This window comes from Rhinolophus sinicus, chromosome 2 (assembly GCF_057876585.1).
Source record: "Rhinolophus sinicus isolate RSI-liver-muscle chromosome 2, RSI-T2T, whole genome shotgun sequence".
Classification (NCBI taxonomy): domain Eukaryota; kingdom Metazoa; phylum Chordata; class Mammalia; order Chiroptera; family Rhinolophidae; genus Rhinolophus; species Rhinolophus sinicus.
The window spans coordinates 148,507,657-148,534,787 of record NC_142502.1 but is presented as its reverse complement, the minus strand read 5'-3'; the positions used below and the strand labels follow the sequence as shown (position 1 = coordinate 148,534,787).

At 43.8% G+C, this 27,131-nt stretch overlaps 1 pseudogene; it reads left to right on the top strand.

Annotated features, from left to right (window-relative positions):
• Positions 1–16,218, top strand: part of LOC148758933 (ubiquitin thioesterase OTUB1-like) — a 143,563-nt pseudogene extending 127,345 nt beyond the window's left edge.
• Positions 16,219–27,131: the final 10,913 nt, after the last annotated feature.

Below are 27,131 nucleotides of genomic sequence, written 5' to 3'. Positions count from 1 at the left end.
GGAGGGGCATTTTTATCACATTCCCTCCAAGCCTTCCATTCTTTCCGTCTTGTCTTCTTTTCCCTTCTTTGAGAAGTCAGTTGGGGCTTTCATCCACTCTCCATTTCCCATCATGCTGTGCAAAACAGCACCTGGGGCGGCCTGCAGAGCTTGAGAGTGGTCAAAAAAAAAGAGGAGGGAAGGTGGCGATTGGCTGGAGAGGAGGTAATGATTTGTAATTGCAATACTTTCATTACTGTCTTTTAGCTCTTTGCAGAGTAATGTCAAGAGCTTCGTCTTTGTAGTGTTATTGGCATTTTTCATCATATTCATGAAGTGTGGGTCAATTTTCTTCAAAAGGCGCACTTCGCCAACTTGCTACAGAGACAGACAGTAATAAATTCTACTAGTGCACTGTGAAGGCTTCGTAGCTGCAAGCAACAATAAAAAGCAATGAGCTGGGTGTCACTAAGTAACTCCAGTTTACACTGCATTTTCCTCTTTTATTGAAAACTCAGAATATGAATTTATTAATGAATACACAGGCATACTTTGAAGGGGGGTGGCAGTGCAGGAGGAGGAGGGGTGTTTGTGTGTGTGGGGGGGAGTGGGATACCATGTCAATTTATTTGGTATTCGCACTGTGTGTGCCTATATTGTATTGTTCCATCATTTCATGGCCAGGCTTACCTTGTTAGGCTGTGGCCCTCCAGAAAAAACCCGAGCTCATATAGCAACACCTTGACGTGGATCTACAGCTGCTCTCGCTGTGTCTGTCTCACCTTTAGCCCCGGCTGTCTACTGCCGCCTTTCATTTTCCGCATTCATACATCAATAAGCTTTGCATGCTGACACCTAATTTTGCAGGCTACTTTGGTTATGGAGGCCGTGTTTTGCATATCACTACCCACCCCCTTCTGACACCTACTGCCTTTAAAGGGAAATGAGGAAAAGAGAGGAAGAGGCAGAGGAAAGAGAGAGGAAGAGAAAGCAAGAAAGAGAAAGCTGCTTTTCTTCTCTGCCTAATCAGAGATTTCTTTATATTTGTCAAAAGCAGATATGCCAAATCAACTTTAATTGATTCCTCGGCGGCACTCACGGATGATTTTTGAAGGACTGGGCTTGTGTTCCCAGACACACTGTTGTGTTTCCAACAAAAAGGAGGTTTCTCCCACAAATCAAATTTTGATGCCAATTAGTTAGTATTTTCCATTCCAATTAAATTGGAGACTTGGAGACCTTTCTGATTTGGGAAGACTTTATATATATTTTATATTAAAAATGCCCTTCAGGGGCTAATAAGCAAGAAGGGAATGTCCATGGGTGGCGATGGACTCTCAAGGGTGGGGGACAGATATGTGTTGTGGGCATTTTCAGCTCCTTTCTCTTGCTTATTTCACAAAGGTTTGTCAAGCCCATGGCAACCTATTATATGACATCACAAAGGTTTTTACCTTGCCGTTAGGTGGCTAATGTCATTAGAGCCTTGACAATCCATAAAATGTTATAATCTAATAGTTTTTTTTCTGCCATACTCCACCCTCCATACCCACCAAGACCTCACTGTGCAAAAAAAAGAATTGGGGATGGGGTGTAATGGAAAGAACGTTGATGTTTAAAAGATCAGGCTGTGGCTGGATTAGAGAGATTACATAAACAAAACAAACAAACAGAAGCACAAAATAAAACCAGGGGAAAAACACAAATTCAATAGAGATGTGGGAGTGTGTGTGTGTGTGTGTGTGTATGTTGCCAAAAAAAAAATGTATACACATTTTAAGAAAGAAAAACTGTATCAAAATTGTAATACTCAATATATACCGATAACAAAAGATGAATACAAGTCACGTTTGACTTCTGCAATTACAAGAGGTGCTCAAAGTGGTCACCATCAGCACCCAGACACTTCTGATTACGACAAACTACTGCTTGAGCAACATTGACCAAAGTGTCCACTTGTATACATTTTTCCACTTGTATACATTTTTTGGCACCCCCGGTGTGTGTGTGTGTACATGTAAACATACACACACACACACACGCATACACACACATACACACACATACCTGTGAGCACATGGCTGTGAGAACATGCCTGCTAATGACACGTCATCAAGAATTTCTAAATCTACTAAATTAAGTATTTCTCATGTGTACCAGAACATTTTAAGGGGAAGAGATTGTCAATTCATATCCAACTGTAATTTTAATAGTAAACTAAAATCAATTTAAAATACCGGTAGCAATTACAATGTTCCTTTTCCCCTTTTTCTCTTTCCCGTACCCTACCCTCCTCTATTTTTTCTTTTCTGTATGGCAACAGTCTTTAAATAAACCAGTGCTATTTGCTTCATAAGGTCATTGTCTTGGGAGCAATCCTGGGGCAAGTATAGAGAACCTGCCTAGAGAGTTTGGGCTCCAAGGCCAAGCCGTATTTTTGCTGCTTCTCTTCCTGTCACCACAGGCATGAGCTCAAGTTCAAAGCCCTGTGCATATCTGCGTTCATACACATAATCTCAGTGCCCACAGGAAATGAAATACAATACCCAATGCATAGATTAAAACATGAATATAACACTTAAAACTTTTAAAGACGTTTTTCTGTTTTCACTCATTTATCCTCAGAACAATGATATGATGCTGGCAGAATGGATGCTCTTGAATATAAGGGCCTCAGCTGTAACCATTCCGGCAGTGAGGGCGGGGTGGGGGGAACTTCTGTGTCCTGAACTTGGAATCCAACTTCATAGGGTTGATGTGAACGAGGGTCAAATGAAAAAGCATGCCAGCTATTTATTTTAAACTGGGATTTCAGGACCATCTGGCCGACCCTAGTCTTCCTTTCACTTTCCAGAGTCCTGCCAAGACAACTTAATGTTTCTTATAATGAGTACTCAGCCTGTGCCAGATACCTTATAAAGTGCTCTGCATAGCAGATTATTTCATTGAATCCTCAAAACAACTCTAATCACATGCCCATTATACAGATGAAAAAAGTGATATTCAAAGTGATTGAGAACCTTTTTCACAGCCACACATGTAGCCATTAGGGCAAAGCCAGGATTGAAATCCAGGCAGTCAGCCTGCAGTGACCAGCCGTTTAGCCTTATCTCTTTAAGGATTCCTCAGAGGAACAGCATAGCTCTTTAGGAATATTAGCATCCTGCTGAGTACAAACAGGAATAACTTAGGTTTCAAAATCATCTGTCTTTATGGATACCCCTTCAGGTCCTGCTCAGTGATTTTTGTACTGAAATGTAGCCCACTACCACCATTGCTAGGGAGCCAAATAAGGACACTCAAGCCTTCTCTCGAGCATAATATCCCTTAACTACTGCAGGTGGGAATAACTAAATGGGGAAAGTAAAATAAAATAATAACCAACCCCTACACCAAGAAATAAAGTAACATGCATTTGGAGACTAACACACAAGACATAGGCACGATGAGCCAGACATCCGTCCAAACAGGATGAGTATATGTGTGGGGAATATTGGACAACATTCAGTTAGGAGACAGCTTCCCGTGTAAGAGGGCTGGGTACAACATGCTCTGGACAGGCTCACCACCGGCCATAAAAAGAGGAATTATGAGGACGAGTGAGCACGGTTCACATTCACACAGTGCCGCGCTGCGTTGTCAATTAGCATGCATGTTTCCATAATTGTTATACAAGGGGGAAATTTACAGTGCTAAATGGCCCTCAAATTCATACTTCTGTGTGAGGTTTTGTTTGGTGGTATGTCTAGTATTAGCATGGATGACTGCTTCTGACATCTCTTTGCCTCTGAAGACAAAAACCACTAAAAAAACAATAGGATAGACATACCCAAAGAGAATGCTACCTATTAGGTCTTTAGGCTTAGATAGATGCATAGATAGACAATCGGTGGATGGATGGATGGATGGATGGATGGATGGATGGATGGATGGATGGATGGATGGATGGTAGATAATAATGATAATAGACTTTTTTTGCAAGGAGAAATTTTTGTTGTTCTCATATTTACCAAGTGTCTATCATTCCTTCGTGTTGGCCTCCTCTTAAAGTGGTAGGTTTTGGATGCAAATTCACATTTTTAAGTTTCATGTTTCACACTGTGTGTGTCTACCCATCTCCAAGGAAAACAAGGGAGACCATGAGTGGAGGACTGCATGAGAGATTTAGTTTAATCTTGAGAAAGAATTTCTTTAAAAAATAAAAACAAAAAACTCCAAGACTTATTGTGAATTTCAAAGTAGATTGGTCCTTCCACAGTTTAAATAATTTTTGGATATGGTTTAGTCTGAAGACGGGAACTGAACCAGATGGCATCTCAAAGTCACAGTCTTTGATTGTGCAATCCTATAATCCCGAGGCCCCAGCACACATATACATCCATACACAGCACACAGACCTCATACACATGTACATCCAACAAAGAAAGAAATACCCAAATAACAGCACGGGGTCAGTATTAATCTCTGAGCTGTCAGATAACTGAATGGACCTCCAGACCATAGAATATAAGAGTTAAAAAGACCATTGATGATTGCAAAACATGACCCCTTTGTTTTACACATCAGTAAAAAATGGCTCAGGGAGGTTAACTTGTCCAAGGTCACAAAGCAAGTTTAACAATAACGTGTCACCATTTAGTTATTTCCAAATATTATATTCACCCTCAAAGCAACAGTATTATTCAAAAAGCTATGTCACAAATATAAACAATTATTTAGATATTATGATTAGTTTCATTCCCACATTGTTCCATAAATAAGTTAAAATACTCAGAAACAAATCTGCAAAAGAACTGCAAAATGTTGATGATACAATTTTGCGCAATGTTACAGGATTTAGACTAAATCCTTGTGTATGAGTTTAAAAGTCAGATACATGATTTGATGATCACACCATAATTTTTAAAAGAAAAGAAGAGAAATGAAAAGAAGAAATAGAAAAGATAAATAAATCAAGATAAGTAATGTTCCTCGAAAGAATTCAAGTAAACATAATGGTTCCAGTCCTGGCTTCTAGACAAGAGGAAGCTGGTTTCTTATTGCCTCAGCACTTTGTGTTTCAAGGAAAAACTACAAAATAGCTCCCAAGTATCTTAGAGTCCTAGACACATCAATCCCTACCATAGTCTCATAGCAAGGAGGCCTGAGAGTGAAAATGCCTTCAAGGACCTGAAATAGGGTTAGGTGATAGAACAATGGACATGGAGTAAGTAATGCAGTACCATTCTACTTTCATCAGAAGGGAGAAAAACACAATCTGACAATATAAGTTTTGGCAAAGATGTGAAACAAAGGGGACTCTTACACCTGCTAGTAAGAATAAGTTGAGTATGTGACACTACACAAAAGAGGTTGGGGATTAGGATGTAAATTCAAAAGCTTCGGTATCAAGATGGCATTTAAAGCCATTGGGATCATCTGAAAACTGAGGATGGACAGAAACAAGAAATTCCGAGGTCTAAACCCTGGGGACCCCCAACATGTAGAAGTTGGGAATTTCAGGAGGATCTATTAAAGGAGACTGAACAAAGGAAGGAATCAAGTAGATCTCTACTTCAGGCAGAGGAAGTGTTTCATGACACTTTCCAGACAATGTAATCGACTGCATTAAGGCTGCTGGTAACTCAAGAATGCAATGAGGTGTGACATTTACCTGGCTTGTTAGCTGATGCTGGTTTACAAGATTACCCTTCTCTGCAGTTATTACCTGTTAATAAAGGGTCCTGAGAATCAGATATTAATTATAGGAATAATAACTATCTGCTATTATCTACACTGTGAGCCCTTATATGCCAAGTATTTTATATACACTGATCTAATTTGGTCCACACAACAAACACTGAGGTTGGTATAATTACTTAAAATCATAGGTGAGAAAACTTAGGTATGAAAGCTTATCTGATATATCTGAAGTCACCTAGCTAGCAAGTCAGAAACTGGGATTCTAGATTCAAAATATAATGCAGGGTTGCCAAAAGACCAAAATGTGTGACATCTGGGGTGTCGTGAAGGAGATTGGGATAGCCGCACAAAACAAAGAATTACTGGGCCCCAAATTTTTCTTGCCTCAGAGTAAAAACAGCTACTACCCAGGTCCATTCATCCAGTTGGGGTGACCAACCCTCCCTGCTTAGCCAGGGGCAGAGGAAGTTTCCTGGGATGCAGCACTTTCACTGCTAAAACCGGGAAAGTCTCGGTCAAACTATGACTTGGTCACTCTCCATCTCCATCTAGTAAAACCTTCTTCTGCATGCTTTTCAGGGAGAAAGCAGCCATAGCTCCCTGTTGGAGGCTTTGCAATCTGTGTGAGCTTCACTGGCGGGGGGGGTTAAAGGGTGGGGGGTGTCGGGAAGGGGGGAGGTGGTCCTGGAGCCTCTGCAGACGTCTGAGATAGTTCTTCAGGCTCTCCTCACTACTCCTGCTAAGTGGGACACGAGTTGGGAACCAGGAGCAAGGTCACTCGCCCAGGCCTCTCATTGATGAACCTGTTCCCTAGGCTCCTTTCGGCTTCCTGCTGCAGCCCTCTGGGAAACCCAAAGGTGCGCCCCCAGTGGTACCAACCCTCCAGCTCCTCTGGAAACTATGAGAGGCTTCCTGAGCATACAAAGCTCTGTTTGTCGAATTCCCTCTGATCTACCCAGCTAATGAGGTCAAAATAACTATGTCCATAAGGGATACATTTTCTCAATGGGAGCATATGCCTCAGAAAACACATTGAAAATATTTATCTTTTCTCACAGTACAGGCAGAGCAATATAGACTACTAGCTTATAAAAATGCTCTTTGAAAGGCAGCAGAAAAAAAAAAATCATAAAACATAGGAAATGAAAAGGGAATCCTCCCAAACCATGCTGCCAGTTGCTGTCCAGGAGATTTGCTCATGCCATTTGGAAAGCTTTGTTACAGGCTCAGTCGATAATATGTCGAAGCAAACATACATGCCTCAGAGGTCTCGGGCCTCTCTTGGACTTGAGATGTTGTCCTTGCCTTGGGATGTTGGAAAGGAAGCCATTTTTGATCCTCACCATGGCTCTCTTGAGTCCTTCTGCCCAATCCCTAAGGTTTCCCTCACCTTCATCCTCTCCAATGCTCAGGAAACAGAGTACAGGAGGGTTCATGAAAATGTGGCCTGAAATCCTGGAGACACCCTCCAATGGGGGCTTCATTAAGCTGTTAAGTTATGGCAATTGGTAGAAATATGACCTTGCAGAACTAAAAGTGTCCTGATTACATATGGTTCTTCACAGAACCCATGTCATTCAGACTTACCCACATCTCCAATTCCCTCTAGGCCAGTAGTTCTCAACCAGAACAGATTTTTACCCTATCTCCCTGGACATTTGTCATAATGTCTGCAGACATTATGACTTGATGACATTATGGGTTGGCATACCTGCAAGGGACGGAGGGGAGCATCTAGTGGATACAGGTCAGGGCTGTTGCTAAACATCCTACAATACACAGGACAGCCACGCAAAACGAATTACTGGGCCCAAAATATTAATAGTGGCAAAGCTGAGAAAGTCTTGTTTAGATACTTCTTTTTGTACCATCACCTCAAATTCACCACAAATAGAAAAAATTTCATCATTACTTTTCCCAGACTATCTCATCTTCTAGCATCTTAATTTATGTCAAATGGCACTACCATTTTGTTAGTCACAAGACTTGAAAATCACAGACATTGTTTTACTCATTACTCTCCTTCACTCCTCCCGAGAGAGAGGGGGAGAGCTTAATTTCTTACTAAGTCATGTGAATCTGCCTAAGGGAATACCTTTCACTTATTCTCAACTCAACCTCTACCAAATTAGTCAGAGCTTTTCATTTCATATCTGAATTGCTGCACTAGCCTCCCGATTCTTCCTCTGGTCTGTATCTATTTTAACCTGCATTAGTCATACTAAACTAACTGCCATAACAAATAATCCCAATCTCTCAGTAACTTAACACAGTAGATTACTTTGTGCCCACATAAAGTCCACTAGGTAGAGAAGGAAGATGGGGCTCTGATCCATGTAGTCATTCAGAGACCCAGATCCTTGCAACCTGTGGCCCCACCATCTCCCAGAATTTTTGAAGTTCTCTGTGAGATCTTCAGCTTCTGGCTAGCCGATGGGTAAGGGAATGTATAGGATCACAACTAATGGACCAGGCATAGGTGTGGTACATACGTGTATCTCTTCCTTCATTGGCCAGAACTCAGTGACATGACCTCTCATTGCCACAAGAGAGACTGGGAAATGTAATTTAATTGTATTCTCAGGAGGAAAACCAAACTGGCTTTGGTGAATCCATGACCATCTCTAGCATATATCTGTTCCACACATCCTGATTAATCTTTCTCAGAAACCATTTAATAACATGTACCATTGTGTTCTGAAACTTGTCAAATGATTCCCAGTTATCTACCTAATGAAGACCCAAACTGCATCACCAATAAAAAAATCTCCATCTGTTCTTCCCACCACACCTGGGTTGCTGCCCTAATGAACCCAGTCACCACAGGAACCTCCACCCCCTTCACACTGTCTCCCAGACCCCTCTGTGCCTTTGCCTCCAGTTTTTCCCTTTTCTAGAATCCTTTCCTCCACCTCTATGAATATCAAAACCTGCAAGTCCCCACCCTTAATTCTCCAGCCCACAGTGACTCTCTGCAACTCAGTAATATACAGCAATCTTGGACTAAGTGATGAAAACATCTCATGAACTGAGCTAACCATGACATGCCAGTCATTTTTCATCTCCATGATCTCATTTAATCTTCCCAACAACCTACAGAGTAACTATCATTGTTCTTATGCTTCCTTTTAAAGACATGGAAATCGAGGCTCAGAGAGGTAAAGCAACTTGCCCATATCACACATCTGGCAATTAGTGGAACTCCAGCCTCCCCACCCATACTTTCCTTCAGGCACATGGCCTCAGTGTCTTCTCCTGAACTTACACTTATTGACATCTCCTATGGGTTCCAAAAGTGGAAAAAAATAATCTAATACAAGTGGAGACAGTATCAGAAAGATGTCCCCTAATGCTATGGTCCAATGAAGAGGAAAAAATAACTGCCCTCCCTCTGGCTAAGCCTGAGCAGAAGCAGGGGCAGGCAAAGCCAGGTTCCAGCTTTTGTATGGCACTCCAAACCAGGAGTCAGCAGGTCCAGGCAGGGATGCTGGCAGGCAGCACAGAGTGTGTTCTTGAGAGATTACTTGGGCCAGGGACCTGGCGGGCCAAACCACCGGGGATGCAGCCACGGGTGGGAAGGTCAGAGAAAGAGGAGCTGTGTGCTCTTGAAAGGCACATTCATGTGTGAGAATGGGCTGCTGTGCGTGTGGGAATGTTTGCCCAGCCTGGCACCACAGAGACAGAAGCTGCTCAGGACCTGTGCAAAAAGTCCTTTCTATGCCAATAGCCCTTCCAACTGTGAGAAAGGGAACTTTTTTCCCTAATGGAGTGAACTTGAGCAAGTTCCCTCACTCCCTGGGTCTCCGTTCCTTCAGCTGTAAAAGTGGAATTGACCCGTGACTTCATAAGGTGGTTTGAGGATTACATGAGTTAATACACGGAAGGTGCATAGAGCTAAATCTGTCATTATCATTTCTGTGTCTTGCAAAGTGGTAAAGATATTCCATATCCGGCTGGAACACACATTTAGTTTTAGCTTTGCCATCACAGACCAAGGACCTGGAGAGCCAGACCAGCCCTTTTGTTACTAAGCATCTCCCCACCCCACCCCCCACTATTGTTGGGTGTTCTATCACCTATTCCCATCTTACTTGTACACCAGATGGTGAGACTGTCCATGCAGGGCAGCGAGGAGCACCAATCTCACGGCTCCTGGGGAAGGAGCACCTTCTACACCCACCTGAAGTCTAGACAGTAGGGCAAGATATCTTTGGCTTCAGAAAATATTTCTTAACCTTGCAGACATCACAAATCTGGAGAATTTGATCAAAGCTATGGAGCTACCTGCACCCATTCACACAAATTCATACATGCACATTGAAAAATTCCCTTACAATTTGGTATACATTTTCTGGACACTGGGAGACTCTACAGCTTGCCCCAATCCTTCCCTCTGAAAAGGGACACAACGTACATAGTCCACAGAAGTAGAAAGCCTGTACTAGAATCTGAAAATCAATCTCCTCTGCAGCTCTGAGCCCACAGAAGAAAGGTTCTCCAAGCCAGGACCTCAGCCAGCGCACAGAGGGTGAAGTGGACAAGCTGCTGCTTCTTGGTCATTATTCAAGGCAGCCTGTAGACAAGAGAAAGAGAGCGATGGAAAGGAACAGGGTGGGAAAAGGAAGGAGCTTTTCTTTTTTATACAGATTGTTCCTATGCTAGTGTTACCATTCAGGTTTCTTGGCAGCAAGAAATAGGTGACAAAGGGAACCAGGTGAAGAGTTTGGGGACCTGAGGACTTTCTAAGTATAACTGTGATTTTAAAGAGTTGCGTAAAATATCCAATGTGAAAATCAAGTCAGATGGATTCCTGAGAGCTTTAATGTGCATATGCTCATGTGCGCCCAGATGTGTTTGAGAACACACATCTGGTGTTGCACAAGCCTGTATATATCTCTGTGTGTGTTGTGTTTGCACTCACGGGGTTTATAAAGGATTGATGTCAGTGTCTACTCATATAAGCACATGTACAATTAATATAGTGAGAGAAGAAAGTAATTTTGTACAAAGCAATAGTGCTATTCTTTGGCACTGGAACAGTCCCACCTTATCATTCTCACCCCTTTCAATTCACCTCGAAGAACACCAGAATCCTCACTCAGTAGTGGAGGGGATACTGCTTTGGAAAGGAAATCGAAGCATTATCTTAGCCTTATAGTATAATTCAGGGATCAGAAAACTATGGCCAATGGGCCAAACCCAGCCCACTGTTTTCTCCCTACAACAGAGTTGAGTCATTGCAACAGAGACCACATAGGCCACTCTATCTGGCCCTTTACTGAAAAGCTTGTCCACCCATACTATCAGCCTTGCCCTTTTGGGATACTCCACCCCTATGCTAGTCATTTCACTAAGGTTGAAATTGACACCATGGAGTAGAGTCCTGCGTGCTCAACTTTAACTTAGAATTCAAGTTCAACAGAAATTGTTCTCAGGGAAGCTACTGGCATGTTCTTTCTTCTGTGGCCCATGTTTTGGGTGGAGGAGCTGTGAATTCCTCCCTCGACCAGTGGGAATGCTGAAGGCAGGAAATTGGCTTCCAAAATAGGCACAGAACCTCGGCAACCAGTTACTTAATGTATCTGGGCCTGTGGGTATAAATAATAATTGCCAAGATTACAGTCATTGCTATTCAACTCTTGGAGAAAGTACATTTAGTTCCATTTCTAAGGGTGTGCTTCCTCTGGATCAGCATAAACGATCCTCCCTTCTTTATCTGTCCTGAGGACATGACTGAGCCCCACTTAGAATCCTGGAGATTATTTTTTTTAGATTTGGTAAGTAATCCTGAAAGAAATGTCAAGTTCTATGAAGAAATGTAGTTTAAATATACAGATCATTATGACTACGATATGTTAGACCATTTTTGTCTGTAATGTTGACAGACCTTTGCAATCACCAAATTCTTCTGAGTTAAGCAAACCCAAAGGGATGAATACAGGTGTATTTGGCCCTAAGTGCTACTGACTCATGAATAAATGGACTCAGAAGATAGAATCTTTGGGGATGAAGCAGGTATACTCGTATGTTGAAATAAAGTACATTGTCTAATCATGGGAAACCCAGCTTTTCCTTCAGAGTGTACCAAGATTCAGAAGCCAGGTTTTGCTGGTCACTCAGCTGACAACATAACATATGTCATGGAACCTCCTGTGTTTGGCTTCCTCAAAGCTAAAATATGGCATGTGACTAGGCTTCCTATAGCCCATAATCTCTGTAAGCCTTGAGCTTCTCACCCTAGAGATAGGAAACATCAGATCTAGGCTCGGAATATCTTCCCCACCCAGCTCTGCTCCAAAGTTGCAACTAATATGCAACGAAGTCTTCCTTAACTCTGACATTAAGAAATAATGGACCCAGGGTCATGCATGTGCCATGTTACCTAGAGGACAGAGGAGGAGATTTGAGGGCTCTGGCTGGAGGTGTGAGCTCACCTTCTGGCTATATTTTGCTTTTACAATGGTGATTTCTCCGACTCCATTGAAGAGCTGCAGCCTGGGCAATTCCATCTGACTCCACACATGCTGTCTTTCCTAAAGAGACGTTTATTATGACACATAATGTGAATGCAGGTTGGAACCATCCACTGTACTCTTATTTGCTATAACTGTCACTTGCAATGCTTGCTTCCCATTTATACTCCAAATGAAACTCTCCCACATGGCACCAATACCACCAAGCACCCTTCCAGAAGAGAGGATTTGCTTTCAGCTGCCTCTCTGCTCAGCTCTGATAGGAGGCTGCCTGGAAGCAGAGGCTCCAGACCCTGTCCCGGAGCTGTGCTGTAAAGCAGACAATGAGCTCAGCGGTCATTTTCAAGGGGTGTACTTTTAGTGAAGGGCGGGGCTCTTCCTTGGAGCACAGGGATGACTGAGGAGGAGTATGCTCCCTCCATCACTGATGTCCTCAAAACAACTGACAGGCTGAGATAAATCAGTTTGTGTACTTCCTCCCCTTTCCACCACCCCTGTGGGAAGGAGAGAGCCCTCATCGCCTTTGAGAAGATGAGCCAAAGAAAGAGGTGAAGGGAGATGGATGTATCCTGGGCACGCTGATCCTTAAGTGTAAAATTTTTAAAAATTAAGAAAACAGAGGCCAGGGGGAAATGGGATGAGGCAAGCACTTTTTTAGATAAAAGATTTCCTGCAGCATGAACTGTATTTACCATAATATACCTTAAAAAGAGGCACACTCTCTAATCCAATCGCATTAGCTTCTCCACAGGCCGATTTCCCAGAAGGTATCACACATGCTAAGGCTCAGTTTACTGAGCTATAATTTGATTTCTGCATCCATCTGGGTACCCTGGCCCCGGGAAAAGGGGCATTCCTAGGAATGGGATGGTGGGGTCTATGAGCCATCCAAAGCGGGACTATGTCAGGCTCTCCGGACAGAGCAGGGTTGGTTGCCTGGGTTTGGCAAAGTGCAATGGCAGCTCCTTTCAGGCAAGCAGTTGGTCATTTGTGACACAGTGACACAAGCATGCTAAGCTGTGATCGGTGAGGCCTGGTTTTGAGACAAGAGTCCTGGGTCCTCGTCCTTATCCTGCCACTCTGTGAATCTGAGAAGTCACTGGATAGTCCTGTGCTTCCATTTCTCGTGACATGAAGCACAGAAATTGTGCCCTCCAAATTCCTTCTCTGGGGATAATTGTGTTCCCCAGATATTTTTCAGACTGCCCTGTAAAGATGGTGTCATTCTTACATGGAGTATTTCTTTCTGAGTTACAACAAAACTTACCCATTCATATATTTTCTCAAGCTTAAGAACAGACCGTGTGCTCTCACAAATGTGGCCCCAAAGAAAGCACTACCTGAGGCCATTTGTGAGCAATGGATTTCTTACACATTTGGAGGATAATCGGCTTTGGGTTCTAACCCAAAACATATATGTCCCTATGTGCGTGGAGGAATGGAAGAAGAGGATACAGTGGAGGGGAGGAGGAAAGTACTAAAAAGAAGATGAGGCTGTGGCAAATGGAAATAGAAAAAAAGGCAGCTGGAGTTAAAGTAACAAAACACAAATGGGATTAAACTCAAGAAACTAGAGTGGAAGGACTCACTTGGAAATACACTGAGATTTCTCCTAGAGAAGCCACCAATGACTCTGGTGTGATATTTTTTAAGAAGTTGGAGACGTGTGATATTTTTTAAGAACTTGGAGACAAATGCTGCCATGAAAGGTGATGGCTGTTAAAACACAACCATATTTATAGCCTTGTGGTTCATCTGCTAACTGTTCTCCTGGTTGTATTTTAAGTCCTGGTCTCTTGGAGATGCCCTGTCTCCTATATACCCAGTTTAGCCTTCCATGATGATGTCACCTCATTTGGAAGTGCACTGTTTGGCCTCTCTTCCTCTCTCACAATGCTGTCCACGGAACAGCCATTGGAGGAGCTGTCAGGAATGCAGGCTGATGCTAGCCAGGCTCTCAGCCCGCTGATGACCTCCACATGATGTCTGTAACACATGCCTGTCACGTGCTGGCTTGAGGGCCCCACCAGTTTCAACTCATGTTTGATGAAGAGTCAAATGATTCTGGAGATGAAAGAAATTCAGGAGATGAAAAATACAATCTTAGCACTTTTAAAAAATAATTCTACCCCAGAGCGGGAGATGTCAAAAGGGCGGGCTTAGGGCACTAGATAGACAGGATTCTCTGTAGGAAGCTTCAGGTCAGGAGTGAGAGTGGCAGCAGAGCCCTCAAGCAAAACCACGGACCAGATTCAAGGGTCAGGTGATGCAACTGGGTTGTGTGTGACACAGATGTGGGGGGTGTAAGGAAATGTATTCAGTGGAAGTAAAATGTGTACTCGCCAGGCTTCCCGGGAAGAAAGCTTCTGGGCTGGAAGTTCAGGTCCACAGGCTGGAACAGAGAAGAGTTAAGTGGAGGGGAGAGAACTTCAGGGCCTGCATACCCAACTCTCTCCCACTGAGTCCTAAATCACTGATTAACCCCAGCGTGCTCAGTAGGCTGCCTTGAAGGTGTCTTTAAGCAAAAGCACACATAACGAGATCACATATTCATTATTAGCTGATGAAAATGTTAGGGCCAGAGGCTAACAGGAACCTAACCTTGTATTTCCCCTAGGAGCAATGGTTCAGTCTTTGCTACATCAGTCTTCCCGATGACATTATAGAATATAACTATTGTGAAATATGAGAATCATGTGATGCTGATAGTGGACATTGGGACTAGCATAGGGGATTTTCGTGTTTGAGCAAGGAAAGAAGACAGAGATGCATAGGTAAGTCAGGGACCCAACACCAGAGGCCTAGGAAGCCAACAGAAAACGTGGGACTACATAAGCTGGTTTATTCAGGTAGTTGCCTAACTCTGCATGCCAGAAGGCAACAGCTTCTCCCAGAATCCCGTGCAGGTTGCTGCTACCTCAGTTCAGGGCTGTGATCATTAATTAATAAGCACATTGGAAACCTAGGCAGACAGACCCACAGTTAAGGGGCCGCAAAAATCCAGAGAGGGTGTCTCAAGGGGCTGCCTCTTTGCAGTCCAGTTTATGACTCTGTAGGGAAGGCTAAGCTACAGCCTTGTTATTTTCCTTCTGGGACTAAAAAGAGAACCGTAGTTTCCTGCCCTATTAAGCCAGTGCCTTTCATGGTCATTAAAATACCTTTAAATACTTCATTTCTCCCCCTTAAAGTGTTCCAGGCATAAGGGAAGCGCTCCTTCCACATAACCTTGCCCCAAAATAACAAACACATGATGCCATTGGAATTTGGCTTCTCTCTTCTTCCCCTCTGAGTGTTAGAATTAGCCAGTTACAAACACATGAAGGCATTTGCCTCGGTGGTAAATATGTCTTACATGTCGATTTCAGCAGGCGACTCTGCAGACGTGCACATGTGTGCTCATTTCCTGCCCTCCAAAATTATTATTATAATTATTTTTTTTTTGGTTGTGGACATATGGTGAGCAATAGTTGGAATAGTTATTCAGGGGGCAGACTCTCCTCTGGGACCCACGGGACATATCTTGCACCTTCTGTCAAGTCAGAATCACCAAGAATGTACTGAGCACGGCAGTGGGCAAGGGGTTTTAATCACGTGTGCATGCTTACTGCCATTCATAATAAAATCATTAACAGTCCTCTATGGCATGTTAATGGTCAAATGGATAATAACTAATGAAGCAGCTCACAGTTTTTAAGAGCTTAACTATGATCCAGGTACTGTTCTATGTATCTTGCAGGTATTAAATAATTTAATTCTTGTAACAACCCTAGGAAGTGATTATTAATATTATTGCCATTTTATAGAAAATGAAACTAGGGCAGGGAAAGGTAGTCTATGCAGGTAACTAGTCTAAATCTAGAATACAAAGACAATGTACTGACATACTAATTTGAGTTTGAGTTTCATTCCCTGAGTTTCATTCCCTGTGCCCTCTCCTCCCTCTTGCAGAAATCCTCCCTCTCCTAAGAAGGGAGACAAACCCTTGGTACCCCCTGGGCTCTGGAAGGTTTGTGTCGCAAGATGGACGCTGAAGATTCTGAAGCGGCCCCTCTTCCTGTCTTCCATGAAAGCCTACATTCACTAAGGAGGTTATGCCAGATCCCTGGGATCACAGAGAGAAGTGAGTAGTTTGCGGGGAGCTAGAGGGAGGAAAGATACCTCCAAGACTGGCACAAAGGCAGTGCTAGCAGGTCCTGGGAAGGAAGAGACCCCATTCCCAATAGTGCAAGACCAGACCTGAGGGGAACAGCTGTGTGGTCTCCCCAGGAATGGGTGGACCCTGGGCAATGGGGCCCCATCCTAGGTCCTGCGCTCTCTGCAAGGCCTGAGAATGACAGAGCCACCCACCTTCAAGGAGGACATGGGCTTGGAGAGAGAGGAGATCTGAAATAAGCATGATGGATTGAAAACCAGAGGCCCTTCCTCCATTTTCCAGCTACAGGGAGGCTTACAATCTGCAAGAAGGAAGAGGAAGCCTTAAAAATCACTGAGATTGAATTTCCCATCATTCTGGGCAGACCAGGGCTTAGAGTCAGATTTTATTTGATTTAAAGAAAATTATGAAATGGGCAATTTTGTCAGACCTGTGCTGGTGGTGTGAGTCTTCTACCCGTATAAACGGTTTACAGAAGATTTCACAGAAGAGGGAGGAGCTTGGGTGCTTAAATAAAGAGTCAAGGCTAGAGAGGCCAGAAGGAAGGAAGGAGGATCTGAGCAGACACAAGAGAGGCAACTGGTGAGGACAGAGGAAAGCATGAGGTCTGTGCAGAGGCCAAGAGCAGCCTCGGCTGGAATAGGGGATCAGGCCTGTGGGGATATATGGTGTGAGGGGGTTGTGTTTCCAGGACCAGGGAGTATGGGCTTGCCTCTAGGCCGGCTGCACAGTAAGGCTGTTTTGCCAGCACATTGTGTCAATACATTGGCAAGAGTCACTTTGAGCCAAGAACACTGGCTATCACTCTGTCCCCCACCAAGCAGTCATGTGTCTCCCTGCCTCCTGGCTCTGCAGCGAGTTTGTCCCTGCAATACCTCTTCCCTTTGTACCAACCCCAGCACCTCCTCAGCATCCCTCACCCCAATAGATATGCCAACAAGATCCTCACTGTCATTCAAGGATTAATCCAAACACCCGCACCCATTAAAAGTTCACCCTGACCCCCTTCCTCAGTGGTCACACAACTCTCAGCTGCACTGTGATGTGGTATCTTCTCCTGTTGCCCTGTTCTGTGCGCTTTTAAAGGCAGGAGGCATGTCTTTTTGACATTGCGATCCTCTTGGTGTCTGCACCTCTGGAGAGGCTAGTACTCCGTGGGTGAACATTGCAGCCCTGTGGTAGGGCAGGGCTGGCCTGCACACAGGGAAATGTCAAGATGTTTTATGAACATCGCAACACTCTCCATCCTCACCCCTACCCACCTCTGCCCCTTGTGCACCCAACCCCTGCACCGTGGTCATTGCTCTGGCTTATTGCTGGAGATGCCACTCAAGGGCAAATACATTAGCCTGGTGGAGACAACACGTCATCCATTGTCTCTAGTGTCACAACAGACAGCACAACACAAGGGAATGAGACAGAGGAAGGAGAGGTCTTAACACAGAAGGAGCAAACACCAACCTACCTGTAGGACATAGAGCTCCGAGCAAGGAGGGCAGGTGTGGGCCATCACCACACTGACAACCTCAGAGAATGGGAGGGAGCACCACAGCTCAGAGTTTCAGAACAGAAAGGGCAACACTGCCCAAAGATGGGCAGCTGTGGAAAATCTCCACCCCAGACACAGGATTTGAGAAGCATTAGGGCATGGCCTAGGGTAGTGCAAGGAAAACAGGGCTTTCAGGTGACTGTCAACAAGAAATCAGCCCTTCTCACTACAACAGGGGCATACGCGAGAAGCAGTCCACTTTGACACAAAAACAGCATGGAACTTTGATTCAGGGGAATTGGGTTTTCATTTTGATTCAGCTACTAATTAGCTGTGTGACCCTGGGTAAGTCACTCTACCTCTCTGGGCCTCCATTTCCTCATTTATAAAATGAGTGGGTTGAGCTCAAAGGAGATGATTACTATGGCCCTTTTGAGCTCTAACATTCTAGGACATTATTTATTCCCCATCACAGCTGTCATGTGACAGCCTTCTGAGTATTTCCTTCCTCCATCCAGTTCAACATCTAGATAGAGAAGGAAAGCACATGCATTATAATCCAGAAGCATTTTGGAGAATGGTGTAAGCAAAGCATCCAAGACATTTGTCAAGAAAATCTGAATATCAACCATCAAGCCTCAGGCCGAGGGGAGCTGGGAATATTTCAGGGCACATTAACCACTGTTGTGGTAAGTAATTATGCACATTGACTTTGAATCTGTTTCAACAGTCACATCTCAGAGTGTCATTCCTGCACTGTTTCCATGGAGGGAAGGATCCGCTCAAGTGTTAACGAGTTTTCCTAGAATCTGAACTATGGACTGGTAATAGCTGGCATTTCAAAAATGTAGCCTTTTGTTTCTTGAAAAACTGCTTAAAAGCATTCAACTCCCCCCATCTCGGATCCTTCTCTGAGAAAGAAAACAATAAATATGATTTCAGTCCATTGTGTTAATATCAGGATGCACACACAGGAGTCCCTGGGATCCAGCGCTAAACAAAAACCCATCTGTGATGCCTACAACTTGCAAAAGACAGAAAGAAGAGCAGTAACACTTTCAGGTCTCTCAAGATGTGAGAATGCAGTGGTCAGTGGCACTAAATACATAAGGTGACAGGGATCTTCTATACAGATGAGGTATTTGAACACAAAAACTGATCAAATGTATTGGAATACTTTGACAAATTTGAATGTGTGTTTTCCCCTAAAATAACTTATCTCTGCCACGATGCCCACCATTGAAACTGTAGGCCTAACTGATCTAAATTCTCACTGTTTGCTGTTTGCCCAAAATCTTAACCACGTCCCAGTTAAAATCTCTTCTGGCAATGCTATGAGAGACGTCAGAGCAATTTTCAGAAAAGAGTGAAATCACATGGAATTTTTACCAATGTATTAGTTGGCATGATGGTAAAGAGTGATATGAGTGCGTCCCGTTGGGGAGTGGGCACTTGAAGGGTTATTTTTCTTATCATCAAAACTTGGCCTTCTTAATTTGGAGAGTATACCCAGGCAATCCATCAATCATTACTATTTACCTAAAACCCAGTAGGCGAAATAGTTAATATTACAGTCTTTAGAGATAAAGTTTAGGCCTACGATATAAGGCATTGCCACTCAGTGTGGCCTTGTACCAGAGCATCTCAGCATCACGTGGGAGTGTGTTGGAAATGCAGCATCTCAGGTCCCCCCCCCAGCCTGATTGAATCAGAACCTGCATTTTAACAAAAGCCCCAGGTCAAAATGATTCATATCTTTACTGAGGTGTGAGAAGCATAAATAGTACCTACAGATCCAAGAAACTAAACATAGGTGTGTGGGGGGAGTATGATGAGAAAATAGTGTGAGGTGCAGCCTGCAGATGTGGAGTTGGGATCCGGAACCCATCTGGTTTACTCGGGAGCCCATGCCCTTAGCCACCAAGCTGTTCTGCCTAAGAAATCATGTGTCTGTGAATTCTATATCCATAGTCTCTACGTGAATATATCCAGTAAACGGCATCTCACTCCTTCTCACTGGACAACCCACGTCATTCTCCATAGACAGGTAGCACATTTGGAATGATTTTGATATTGTGATAAATCGACGCCTCGCAGTGAGTGTTACTGGACCTCTATGCAACGCGTGCAGACATCTCATCCCTTGTCTCCATTCAATCCTTCAAGTATCTGAAGATGATTTTCATGACCCTTGGAATGGGCTGTCCTTTGAAAGAATATGGTTGTCAGCTCCAGGCCATGACTGCCAAAAAGAAATCCTGTGGCAGGCTAGCCATGTGATACTGAGGAGATTACAAAACCTTAGTGTACGTGTTGGTTTTCCTGTCGCTAAAATATAGTGAGGAATAGAACCTGTCTCACATGGGTTTTGTGAGGATCAGAGAGAATAATCCATGTGATGCCCTTAGTCAGGGCTCGACAACACATCCTAAGTGCTCAATGAATGTCAGCTATTAGCAGTCTCAACTCAAATAGTCTTCGTTTAAGAAAGGCATTAGAGACAAGTTAAAAGTTTAAGTGTCTCTTTAAAAGGATGGACAGAATTCAAGTCAGCCAAAATGGCATTCTGGGAGAGAGGGTAACTGAAAACACAAAGTATCATAATTGGAAATTCTAAAATAGAACACAAGTGGTTCAGTCAAACTAGAGGGAAAATACTAGAAAGGTAAGTGAAGAAGAGATGATATTTTCCAAAAGTGTGACTCTAAGAAGGGAGAGTTGGGAGCTGGGCAATATGAGATCAACAGAGGTCCCTTATTAACTGAATCTGGAGCCAAAGCAATGGCTCAGAGGAAGGCACAGTGGTCTCATGCCAGAAAGCACAAACCATGCGTTTTGTATTAGGTTGAACCATACAGTGTTGCCAGTATGACATTGCTTTTGACCTAGAAAAACAGCAATTCCATTTGGCTCAACCTAATACAAGTCCCTTCCTCATCTTTACTGTGTAAGTTGGGTTGTGGGGAGTAGGAGACAAATCTGCCCTCTGCACACTTTCCCCACCAGGAGATGCTCAGAGGTTGAACAAGCCTGTTATAGGGATTTGGAAGCCAAGTCTTATATGTTGAGTAAACAGAGGCATTGTTACTTTCTAGGTGTCCAGGGCCCTGGCACCACTGTGTTCAAAAGTAGCTTCATCTCATAGATCCACTTTCCAGAAGCATCCGCAGTTTATTGCTGATGTAGGCAACCCAAGAACCTTCTTGCCCTCTACTCAATTGCAAGACTTCTGCCCAGGTTTCAAATGTGAGTTTTGCATTTGAGTAAAAACTAAATTCAAAACAAAACAAAACCCCGGGCTACTTCTAACGCCTGAAAGGACAGTTTAGGAAAAGGCGAGAGGCAAGCAATTTATTAAAAAGGAAAAAAAAAAAAAAGCTAACAAGATATTTCAAAATAATGGCAGCAGCACAGACTTCCAGTATGTGAGGGCCTCGTCTGGGCCCATTTTGGTAACTACGGGAAACTGCTGCTTTCTCTTTCCCAGGCATATGTTTAAAGTGCCCTGCAAATGATTTCATGTTGGATCGAGCTTCATTACTCACAGTTCATATTTGGTCTAAATTACAGTAAATGTTATTTCAAGGTTTACAAGTTAATTATTATAGTATAGTATTTACTCCATTATATAGTAATTACTGCAGTATCTAACGCCTAAAGGGTTCCTCCCCTCCCCCCCACCCTGTATATGAAGAATGGAGAATGTTTTAGAGTGTTTTCAAGCAGAACAGGGCTCACTGGGGTGTGTGTATGACTGTGCATGTGGGGCGGGGCTGGAATGATGGCACCCAGAGGACATTTGCCTGCGAACGCCCATATTCTTTAGGATGCAGGGTTACAGGGACCACTACTAGCCAAGCTTGTTTTAGCCCTCCCAAGAAGTGGCACATCCTATTAGCAGGAGGCAGGGAGATTGTGCTGCCTCCCATAGTGATGCACGATGCCCGTCTCACCTCCCAAGTAGCATAACTGTACAGTCCAGCGTAAAAACCCTTTTGACCTACAGAAGAACACACAAAGAATGGGTTTGCTCATGCTGGGGAGGCAGCTGCCTGAGAGACCATTTGCAATTTGGCTCCATGTCTTTTGGCTTGTTGTGGAAGTTTAAAAGGTCTCCTTATAGACACCCTCCCACTAAGCACCCCACCCTTGCCACAGAAGGGTCAGCCATGAGACACCAGATAGCCCCCTGCTCTGGGCTACGTTTATACCTTTTTGCTCTGTTCCAGCCTAGTTCTTTGTTCTGGCTGCCAAAAATAAAATGGATTCCATAAGCATCCTGCTTCCCAAATGTTGGTCCAAATGGCAGCCTGCAGGTCTGGGAACCTTAGGGGCCTGACAGGCAGTGGAGCTGAATGACAGACTTGGAATCAAACATCACACTTTTGTCCTCTGACTGCAACCGAGCATCTTGGGCCAGTCAGCCCTGGCTTCCTCTTGCAGTGTCCTCTCTTCCACAGAAGCTGGACCACTACTACTTGATAAATGCTGAGAAGATGGAAAAGGAGCATTTACCAGTCACAGAAACATCAATGTCCCCAGACGCTGGCCCTCTTCAGGAGGAGAGAAAATGGTGGACCGGGTATGTCCACGGCTGCATCGAGTAAGCACCTACTCTGTGCGTAGCCTTGAGGTTGGCACAGTTGGAAGGAGAAATAGTTGGCATTTCTAGCACATGCTTTCTCCTACAGAGGATCCCACAGGTCAGCCTTTTTACTGCTAGTGAGACAGAGAAGGTGAAGGAAAAGCAGTCACTGGTGTGTTTTCTCCTAAAATGCTCCTGACATATTTTCCCTTCAGCGGGTGGGGACAGGAACCTAGAACAGGAGGGTTTAAGTAAAAATGTTCATGGAGCTGGCTCCTGGAGCTCATAGATGGGTTTCCAGTTTTAGGAAGGTTCCTCTTACACTGGAGCACATGACCTGCCCTCATTGGATTCACTTAAAATGGGCCCTAGCAATTGTCAAGAGATAACTGTTCGGCCAACAGACACTGGAGGATAATTTACCCTTGCAGCTTACTTAGCCTCTGCCTTAATCACTGTCGTAGCTGCTGGCTCCTCACCATCCAGGTACACACCTCTCCATCCACATCCCACCCGTCTGGTCTAGTATTTTTTCAAAAAGTACATCTCATCACACCTCACCATCCCACTTTAAATCCATCAGTGATCTCCTATTACTCATGGCATAAATCCCACTTCCTTGAGTGGCTATCCACACCTCATACTAAGCTGGGCTCTACCTGCCCCTCCCTCCTCACTTTCTCTCCACCAGTTTCTTTCCTGTAGTGTTTCACTCTGGCCTTCTTTTAGTCCTCAACCCTACATCTGCCCCTACCCACCTCTGGGAGTTTCCTTACGCTGCTCTTGCCACCTGCCCGATCACACTCCTCCCTGACCTTCTTCTTGTGGCTCTCTCCAAGCTGCCCTTCCTATCCCAGCTCAGGGATCTCCCCTGGCACCTGGATTCAGGCAGTTCCTGCTCTGCCCCACTCTCGTGACTCACATAAATCCTCACTTTTAATACTCGCCATACTTGAATGTATTCATCTATTAAATATCTTTCTGCTCGGCTAGACCACAAGCTCTGTGAGGGCAGGCGTGACACTTGTCCTGCTCATTCCCAGCAACTAGTAAAGTGGTTGGCAATGGTAATACATTATTTACTGAAAGAGAATATTCTTCAGTGAATTCCAAGCGTGCTTAGTGGGAAAGGTAGGCAGTTTAGTGTATCAACTGGGTAGAGAAACGTGGTGGTAGTAATAATGAGAGCTAATACATACTGAGCGCTTAGTATGTGCCAAGCACTGTACATTTATGTATATTGCACAATAATCCTCTATACATAAGATAGGTGGTCTACTGTACCTCTTTTATAGAAGGAAAAACTGAGGTACAGGGAGGGTAAGTAATAATCCCAAGTGCATCCAGCTGTATGGGGTAGGACTCGTGAAGGATATAATTCTAGGCAGGTGGACCCAGAGCCCACACGCTTAACCTTCCTGCAAGGCTGACTCTTCCCGAGATACATGTACATGAGATAAACAGGCATCCAGCACACTTCAGTCCTTTCCCCGCTTCTGCTTCCTTCCCCTACTGTCTCTCTGCAAACAAGCCCTTGTTTAATGAACATATATTTAATGTGAGAAGAGAATAAAGCATATCCGCTCTATGATTGCTTCATACACACTCTTTCACTACCTGTCACATCATTACAATGTAGTCAAAGCATTCTCAGCAGCAGAGATTTTAAAAAAAAAGTAACAAGTTTAGTCAGAATAAACGGTTATCAGAGAGAAGGACTCATCACCCTGGTCCCCAGGAAGTGCCAAACTCAAGCCTGGTACCTCTGGAAAGAAGTCGTCTCCTCCTTGTCTCCTTGCGAATGCCTCCTCACCATTCCCTACTTCTCCCTCTTCCCTCTGCCAAAATGTATGTTGGCATGAGACACACACATATAGATTTGGAAAAGAAAGCAAGGTGAGGGGTATGGCAGCTCATAACACTCACTAGAAATTGAATCAGAAGGTAAAGTTTCCAGCAGAGTGTTAACACCCAGCGGAGCCCAGCCACCAGGTTTCAGAGAGGGGATGGAGCCATGAGAGGAAAAGAATCCATGCGCCATTCCTGCCTCTAGAGAACTCCACTCCTCACTTGTCTCTAATGTTACCACCTTGGATTCCCCCCCAGCACAGGCCCCAACTGGTCCCCATCTATGTGTCCCATTTTTCTTTCCGTGTATATGACACCATTCTAGCAAGCTCTGGAAGATTTTTGTCCAAGAAGCCTTTATTCCATAAAGAGGTTCAACTCATGAAGGTTTAATACAAATAAATAATATTATTTTGTTCTGAAGCATTTTATTCACCTGCCAATTAATCAAGTTTCTTTCTTTTATCTGTGTGGCAACAATCATTTGTTCTGTTGAATGTAACTTCTTACTTGGACATCATGGCATTGGCCCAGCCATTAGCTGTCTTAAAAGGAAGTGCAGGGTGTCCCTCTTCTCATAGTGCTTGTTGCTGTTTTTATTGACTCTAGGCTAAGCTACTTCTACTCTACTATATCCTTGAGTGTTCCTGACCTTGAAAGACCAAGAGAAAGAGAGTCACACTTGAGTCCCAGTTCCCCCAGGTGTGAATACTGGCTCAACATCCCCAGCCTAGTGACCTTGGGCATGTCCTATAATCTTTCTGGGGTTCAATTCACTGGATTAGGGATTTCTGGAATAAGCATCTAAATCCATACTTTATAGAACTGACATAAGAGAGAATATGAAACATGCTTTTCATAATATTTGGTATAGAATAAGCACGCAAGTAACAGTCGCTGTTATTATTTATGATGGTTATTACTTATGATACCATAAAGCAAACTCATAGACCATATGCAATTCTGCTGTTCAAGGCCTACCAGTTACCCGGTTTTAATGTCCTTTAGCACAGGGAGGGTGAGCTGATACAGAAATGTTTTTCCTTACATCACTGGAGTCAAAGACCATCACAGTTTGGCTTTAAAGGATGGTTCAAAAGGAAAAAAAAAATCAGAATATGTGCTGCCCCCAACCCCACCAACAAAACCCATGAAGTTTGACTCTCTTCTCCAGGCTTAATTAGGCTACATCAAAGGAGGCCTCCCCAGCAACTCCACTATGGGAATAAATTCCATTAGTGACCCTGCTAAAGCACATGTCCTTGGGAATACTTCCTCCTGACATAACCCCTTGTCCTATATCCGACATGTGTCCCTGTGAGACACTGTGTCTTCCTGGAGCCTCAGCATCCCACTAGCTGACGGGAGAGATCGGACCTATGGCCACCAGCACACACTTGGACTAGGCTTTTATTTTGTAAGTTATTCCATAATCTATTCAGCCTTTTCCAATTTAAACGGAAGAAAGAAGATAAATAATACAGATGCCTGTGCTAAATATTTTTATTTTTTAAAACTATGAATCCTGTGAAACAAAAGAAAGAGGAAATATTGACACGAGTTATTTTTATCTTTCAGTTCAACTTCTTTTGTTCAAGTGCAGGGACAGGACATGGAACACTTCTGTTTTGTGGGTGGTAGATTTTTTTTTCCTTCTTTGCCAGTGCCCAAATTGTCTCCAAGTCCTTAGCTCCATTAGCCTAATTAATATTAAGAACATATGCATATGCAAATAAGGCCCTCTTTGCCATATATTTCATTTTATAAGACAGGTTGAAGGGTAGTTGGGTGAGTCAATCAAATGTCATAAATTGGCTATGCGTAAGATCTCATTAATATTAATTGGGGCGTGGGCATTGTGCAGTAGTCCATGCCTCCATTAGAGATGGGCCCCTTGCTTTAATTGTTCCAAAGATTTTGCAAACCAAAGCCTCTGACCTGATTTAAATATGTAATCTCCCCACCCCCACCCCCAGGTAGTCTACTGAGCAGCATCAGAAAGGTATTAAAAAAAATACAGAGCAGACCTTTTCTAAGACAGATGGCACACAATGAGGTTAGAAAAAGTATCTTGAGATCCAACCTGCAGGAACAAAAAAAAATTGCTTGCATTGTTGTTTTCATTATCTTGCTTCTGTCATTTCATGAGCTTTGTATCTTGCAAGGAAAGAAAGAAGGGAGAAAAACTGTGAAATTAATCTTTTGTGCATGGCCTGATAAAGAAGAGACATGCTCAGACAAAAGATAGACTGAGAGAAGGTACCGTGATTGATGACTAAAGTAAAGGTGTCAGAAGAGTATTATGTAAATTACTGGAGGCACACACCATTTCAGAGAGAATGAGAGGGAGAGCAGGCAGGGGGAGCGAGGGAGAGGGAGAAGGCGAGACGGGGAGTGAGGTACTGAGAGTGAAAAAAGGATTGCAGAGTCCATGTCACCAAAGAACTGGTCCCCAAACACCCATTTCTTGCCATCTTTCATCTCCTCCGACAAGCTCACCTCACATTCTCTCTTGGTTGCACGTTGTAACAAAGGGGGTGGGGGTGGGGGAAGAACTGTCAACATTAGCATGATTCTAGTCAAGGAAAGGTTTAAGGAAAGCAGTGTCTGAAGTGAAATCATCAAGGAGGGAAGTTTCAGTTAAAGGAAAAAGGAGGCGCTGGCAACGGGCTGTGCCTCTGTGTGAAGCATGTCACAAGGGGTGGGGACAGGACTCAGGCCACTCTCATTCTTCATGCTAGATATGGGTTCTGGAAGGGCCTATGCCCTGTCCCAAAGTGTCTAGCTAGATCTACACATCTGTGTCGGGTACATGATGTGATCACCGTACACAGCCAGGTGGAGAGAGATGCAAAAGGCCGGGGGCCAGGAGCCATGTTACAAAAATCTCTGCTCCATTTTTTTTTTTTTTTTTTTTCATTT